This window comes from Equus przewalskii, chromosome 30 (assembly GCF_037783145.1).
Source record: "Equus przewalskii isolate Varuska chromosome 30, EquPr2, whole genome shotgun sequence".
NCBI lineage: Eukaryota > Metazoa > Chordata > Mammalia > Perissodactyla > Equidae > Equus > Equus przewalskii.
In genome coordinates this window covers 3297053-3304173 of record NC_091860.1, presented here as the reverse complement: position 1 = coordinate 3304173, position 7121 = coordinate 3297053, and positions in this window count along the sequence as shown.

The window sequence follows — 7121 nt, the reverse complement described above, 5'->3', positions numbered from 1 at the left end:
TCTCATTTAATCGGAAGCCCCTTGAAAATCTATCTGCCTCCATCCAACCGAGTCCAGTCATAGAAATGTTAAATGCTGGAGACACTCATGGGGACATGTTTAGGGGCAGGAATTACAAATTACATCATGCAAATGGCTCTCTCTTCTGTGGATACACAAGTGTGACCTGCTCTTACCCTCTTAGGAGGTCATTCCTAAATCCCCAAGACGTCAGAGATCACCGTCAGTGTTATCACTAAGTTGTTCCTGCTCCAAGAGCAGGCAGAAACCTTTGTCACTCAGACTCTCAAAAAGGACAGTCCCAATCAGTGAAGGCTGAACAGCAGAATGTATTTCTATTTTCAAATGTATACAATTTATAGATCTAGATTTTTTAAAGTCTAAGAGGTCCTCCGGGAGCTTGTTTCAATGAACAGATAAGAATGATTTGTAACTCAGGCATTAATTGCTTATATGTAAATAGCTGCTTCTGAAATGCTTAAGGGTCTGCTTGAAACCAGTTTGTTCTCTTTAAACCTTGGCCTGCAATTTAATTTGCATTCGCAATTTACTCCCAAACCCATTATTTTGTAGGTAATGCAAAGGTAAATTTCAGCTAACTGATCTATACATGAGGACCAAATTTCTGTGGTTTTTACCGAAGTTGCTGGTTTTGAATCCTGGGGCATCTGGTGTTTTATTATGACTAATGCTCAGTTTTAAGGCATACTTAAAATATGCAATTTTGCTGTCCTTGTTTCATAATGTTAATTTTAGCCAAGGCTGTGGTGATAAAAATCTACATAAATAAATACATAAATAAATAAAATCTACAAGGCTTCCTGGAACTACCACTTTCCTGAAACAATAGTTTCCAGAAATGATTCTAATTAGTGAGTGTTCTTTTGGCTCCGCGGGCAATTTTATAGATGGTTTCCATTTGCCATGACTTGTTCACAACACACATCCACTTTCATAAATACACACATACATGTGGGTTTGTGCTTTTTGTTAGTTTGCTGGCTTCAGTGTGTGGCATCCACAGTTCAAATCGTCCTGAAACTAAATATTAAATATGGATTCAGTTGGGTTCTGAGGACACTCTAAGCACACATCATGAAGAAAATAATACAGGGCTCTCTTTAAGAGATCTGGTTGCTGATAAATCTGTAATCCTTTTTATAACATTTCTGTGCACTGAAACATAGGGATCCAAGACACACAATGGAAATCCCAATGGCGATGAAGGGGATATTTTGCAGGTGGCCCCCTTTAGTCTTGGGAAAGAGTTGACTTCCCATGTAGCTCTTCCAAACAGCTGGAGAAATCCAGCCCCAACGTCAATCAGATTCCAGCGAGTGGAGGTCAGCACCGACATCTGGCTGCCTGTCTCACTGCAGCATAGCCTCACACTCTGCTCTTTCCTGCACGTGCTCACTCTTCAGGAAATATTTTATTTATTCCACCGTCTGCAAAACAATATGGCCTCTGGAGCATAGATGAGAATTGGACCTCTTCTTCAATTTTGCTTTAGGTCAGTGAACAACTGTGCGGCAGAAAGTATTCTTTCTGTGCTGACAGAGTGATTAACAATGCTCACCTCTCTTTTTTTGGAGTTATAGCTTTTATTACGTCTCCTATGAGCAAAGATTAAGCCATGAACTTGTAGTGATTTTCTTTTACGGGGTGAGAGAATGACAGCATCATATCAATTAATGTTGGCATATTACCCAGCACAAGAAAAATGAAACTCAATAGTTTTCTGTGTTAGAGCCTTGGGAAAGCGCTGTCAGAGTTATCCACGAAGCTCATGACAGGCAGCAGCCTCACGAAAGGTCCCTACAACTGTGCCTTCCCATCACGCGCCCTCTCCTGCTTCAGCGGAGGGGCTGCCCAGGGAACATGGCAGTGGATGGGCTCCAGAAGAGGGGGACTCTCTGAAAATGTAAATTTCTGTTTGTTTTGGAAAAGTACCCTAAAACTGTTGGCTGATCATGTAAAGATTTTTCTTTTGTTTTGGAACTTGCTCGAATTGAACCAAGCCCTGCTGGAATTCTCGTCAGAACAGTTCTCTCTCATGGTTTCTAGTATTTCCTGCCTCTGGCCAGGCTGCAGCAATCGGAACAAAGCTCCTCACGGTGTTTTATCCTGTGTGGACTCCGTTCCAGCACAAACCTGAGAGCAAGTTGAGGCAATGGAAAACAGAAAAGAAAAAAATCATTAAGGAAAAGATTCGCCCAGCAATAAAAGAGTGTGAAAGTTCATTGTTGTTTATTTTAATAACAACAGTGGAGAGGGAAGAACGCCAGGTTAAAAGCCAGAGACCTGAGTTCCAGCTCTGATTCTGTTGCTGCCTAAGGCTCAACTCGCCAAGACATTTTGCCTCATCTGTGAAGGAGACCGGAACTTCTCTGGAATCCCTTCCAGCCTTCACAGAGCGTATGCAGAGGACCTATGTGCTTCATCCTGAAAATGCTTAAATACTAGGAAAGGCTATTTTTCTGACCTGGTTATTGACCTTAAATCAGAGCACTTATCACCCATGGAGACTCTGTGACCAGGCATTTTCACTTTACCACCAACAGTAATACTTCAAACAGGTATCTTGGGAATTAGTTAAAAACACATTATCTCTAGTTGAATCTTTTGCTGATCCAGAAAAATACGTAGTTTTTTTCCTTTTAATATTGGGCAAATCTGATGTTACTTCCCTCTTCAAATCTTCTACATACCATAAAAAGAGAAAAACTGTATGAATCCCCCTTCCCGACCTTTCCCAGGGCCTCCTTGTTCAGCTTCTCAGGTTGTGCACTAGACAAATCCAGAAGATTCTGTCCACCTGGAAGACTATGAAATGTTGTACTTTGGAATTATGCAGAGTGATGGCCTTGACCTTCACACCTTCCTGTTCTAATCACAATACACTACTTGCTTTTCCTGAAACAAGTTGCACACTTCCCTGCCTCTGTATCTTTGTCCACAAGGTTCCCTCTGCCTGAAATACCTCCACTATTGCATTAAAATGATTGCTTTTCGTCTATTTCTTCAAACACAATAAAATCCTCAGAGGCAGTGTCTCGGGACCATGCCTCACAGCACAGGTAAACGAAAGTCTGGGAAAGCATTCCGTCTTGCTGTGTTTTGCCCAGTTTACGTTATCCAGAAATACAACTGATGAAGAAAAAGAAGACATTAAAGATTACATTTTAAATGACATACAGCTAAAAATGCCTTGTGGGAATCGACACAAACAAATTCTAACCTGCCTTCTCTTGCTTCCAACTTAACATCCCCATCTCAGTCAGAGTTGGTCTCCCTTCATTGTCTCTCTGTTCTGGCTTGTCATCAAGGCCTGGAACTTTCAGAAAATTCCAAAGGTGCAATAGCAAGTTTCCATATTTCTTTCTGTTTAATCTTTTTTCTATTATTCTGCATATTCATATTTTTAAGTGCATTACAATGCCAAAAAAAAAAAAAAACAAACCATAAAAGAAGACCCACATGATATTAAAATTCAGGAAAATGGGACAAGACATAACATATGAAGAGGGAAACAAGTATAAAGGGCGCAAGTAGAAATTTGATATTAGAAGAAGCATTACAGGAAGCAGTGTACTGTAGTGGTTGGAGCACAGACACCAGAACCCAAACCGCCTAGGTTCCAATTGCAGCCCCAGCACTTAGTTAACTTCTCTGTGCTTCACAGTTCTCACGTCTAAAATGGGAGTAATAGGGTTGTTCAAGGGATAAACACATTAATATACAGTTGATTCTAGTTATCTACAATGATCTGCGGTATTTATGCTCTATAAAGTTGCCAAGAACTCTGAACCAGCAAACACTGGAACCACGGCTCCTAGAGGAAACACAGGGTTCATTTTCTGTGAGCCTCTGTCACAACTTTTTTCTCAATCGGCCAATACATAGCCTTGTTTTACATGTGTTTCTGTTTAAAGACACCTTATTTACTATATATTGTTGACTTGTTAAAATTGAACTCATGGCCAACAGCACAGTAACTCACACCTGAGTGAAGCTTGTCTGACACATTTATTCTCTGTAAGACACATCACAGCCTCTTCATTCTTAGGGAACACTAGGCAGTGCTTCAGCTCTCTGCTTAGGGGCCATTTTAAACAGCAAAACCGCCAACAAAAGGCACAAGGATGCAAGAAACATGGCACTAAACAGACAGCGAAGGGGACATTTATTCACAGTGTGAGAGCTGGAACAAGAAGGCAGAGCAGCACTTTGTTCAGCCTCAGCTGCGAACGTGCACAGGGGGCAACTCAGTTTTCACACATGTTTATGAAGGACCATGAAAGCACCACAAGTATTGATTTTGGGGTTATGACTAAATTTTAGCAAGGAGGTGAATTTGCATATACAGAGTCCACAAATAACAAGGATCAACTGTCTATTTTAAAATCTTAGACCAGTTTCTGGCACATGGTAAGCCTCATATGCATGTTTGCTATTATTATACAAGTTAGGTACATATTTGGTTGCTAATTTCCTTGCTGTGATGGTTAATTTTATGTGTCAACTTGGCTAGGTTAAAGTATCCAGATATTTAATCACACACCAGTCTAGATCTTGTTGTGAAGATATTTTGTGGATGTGATTAACAACTGCAACTAGTTGACTTTCAAGGAGATTCCCCTCAATGATTTGGATGGGCCTCGTCCCATCAGTTGAAGATCCTAAGAACAAATAGCGAGGTTTCCTGGAGAAGAAATTCCGCCTTAAGACGGCAGCAGCAGCTCCTGTCTGAGTTTCCAGTCTGTTAGCTTGTCCTATGATTTTGGACTTGCCATTCCCCACAATCACATGAGCCAATTTCTTAAAATAAATCTCTGCGTATATATACACGCATACACACACACACACCTATCTCCTATTGGTTCTGTTTCTCTGGAGAACCCTAACTGACACATGCATTTTCAATTATTTTCTCCCTTGTGGTGATGCAGTCAAATGGGAGGGACACCCAGTTGGGAATCGGGAGGTCCAGATCTTTGTCTCATCTGTGTCTCCTTATCAGGTATTTCATCAGCCTCATGGTTGGACTGGCCATTCTCTGTGGTCCTTTCTAGCTCCAAGATTCTCCAGGCAGAGGAAAGAATGTAAGCAAAGGCTTTCTCCTCTCCCTACCCTGTCTTCCAACACTCCTTTTCTTTCTCCTAAAACTGGGCATAAACTTTGGTAAGACTTGTCCAGTCTGTTGCCAGATTCTCTGAACCCTTGGGAAGTCCCGCCAAGTGTGGCCTCAACAACAAAAAATTAGGAGAAATGACTGGTGGGAGTGGGAAAGAGTGGGGAAGATGGGATTTTTTTTTAAAGCCCTGAAATGCTAGCAGAAAATTGATCAAAGCCGGGATGAATTTCACCCATCTCTTCTAACGAGCTGCTAATATTGTAGTGGCAGCCCTGTCAGGATAATTTGTCACACATGTCCCTGTGTGGGCTGAAGCCCCTTCAGAGTCATCTTCCCCACCCAGTGCCACAGGCAACTTGTCTGAAACAAAGCTCTAAGAGAGAATGGAAAGCGAAATGCAGGGGTTGAGGGGTGGGGGTAGTTAATGGCCACTGACAAGTCATCTGGGTCCACTCCTCCAGACCTTGCAACCTCAACCATATCTACCTTCATTAGACTTGAAGAGCCTGCTGTTACTTCAATTAAATTTGCGTAACTGCCACAACTGCAATGCCCACTGTCACAAAGATGCTGTCCAGAAAAAAAGGCCACCTCCTGAAAAATAGCCCGGTGTCAACACTAGTTAGCAGACCAATAAAAAACTGTGATAAGCGAGACTCCTTGCTGAGACAGGCCCGGCAGTGATCCCTGGCCAGGGCAAAGTTCTCCCGAGCAGAATGACTGCCTGTGACCCCAGAGGGACCTGTGTCCGAGCATCAGCTGTGGGGTGTGCAGCTCACACAGTGAGTCCATCCATCAGATGGGGACCCTAGTACTTGCTTAAGTGGCTGTCGGGTGGATCATCAATTGGCCAACACTGTTGTCACCATGGAGCCTCACAAAAGTCCCATTCTTTCTCTCTGCTTTTAACATAAAAACACCAACAAAACATCTGTTGTGGGTAGACCAGAGAACAAACAGACGTAACAGAATCCAAGGTGCGGTGGGTATAGGGGGCAGAAATAATGCCCATGTCATAGACCAGGTTATACAAGCTCTATTTTGGACTGAGCTGTTCAATGTGGACAAGAGAAGGCATAATTTTCCCTTATTTATCCATATGTTTAACAACATGGCAAATTATAAAGAAATTGTACTTTTTTTTCAAAGAAGACTTCTAAATTATCTATATGTCTATGTATCTATTTATACACACCATGCTCAAACCAAAATAGATTTGAAGATACGTTATTTCTATAACAATGCTAATTGCATAACCTGTTTATGTGGAAGCTACTTGACTAGTGTAAGTTAAAGACTAGTAACACTTATCCTAGGATGCTACAGTTGGAGGGTATCTTAAATACCATCCAGCCAGGCCAACTCCATCATTTATCAGAGAAGTGATTTGCCCAGATTGGTGAAGTGGCTTTTCAAAACTCATATGGTTAGTACATGGTAGAACCATGTTTCAAACCTAGGTGTCCTTAATACCCAGTGATTTCCCCAGGTTAATTTTCCATGTTAGTTTTATAGGAGTAAAGAAGGAGTGAAAGTCCAGGGGGAGCTCTCTGTAGGCAGGGAAGAGTATCTCAGGCTCAAATCATTAATCATGGCTCGAAAAGTCACGCCATCTGGGCTGGACAAGCAGGTAGAAAGTCAGGCTTAGTGCCAGGAAGGCAAGGAAAGAGGATCCTAGCTGGAGAGAGAATTGAAAATGGAGGAAAACAAGACCAACTGAAATAGTTTAGCAGAGAAGGAGCCAGGCTAATATGGAGTAGGACTTGAAAACCTTAGAAAAAAAATTATTCAGGCTATGAAACCACCAATTCCAACTTAAATTTTACACTGAGAAAAGCTGCATCCAGGATCATGTTGCATACTCGTAAGTTGCAAGCCTCTTCTGAGTAATCTGCTGATTGCTCACCTGCTAGTCAAGGAGTTCTTCAACCTCCAGACACGGACACACGCACATTGTTGATGACTATTGACTGAGAAGTAAAGT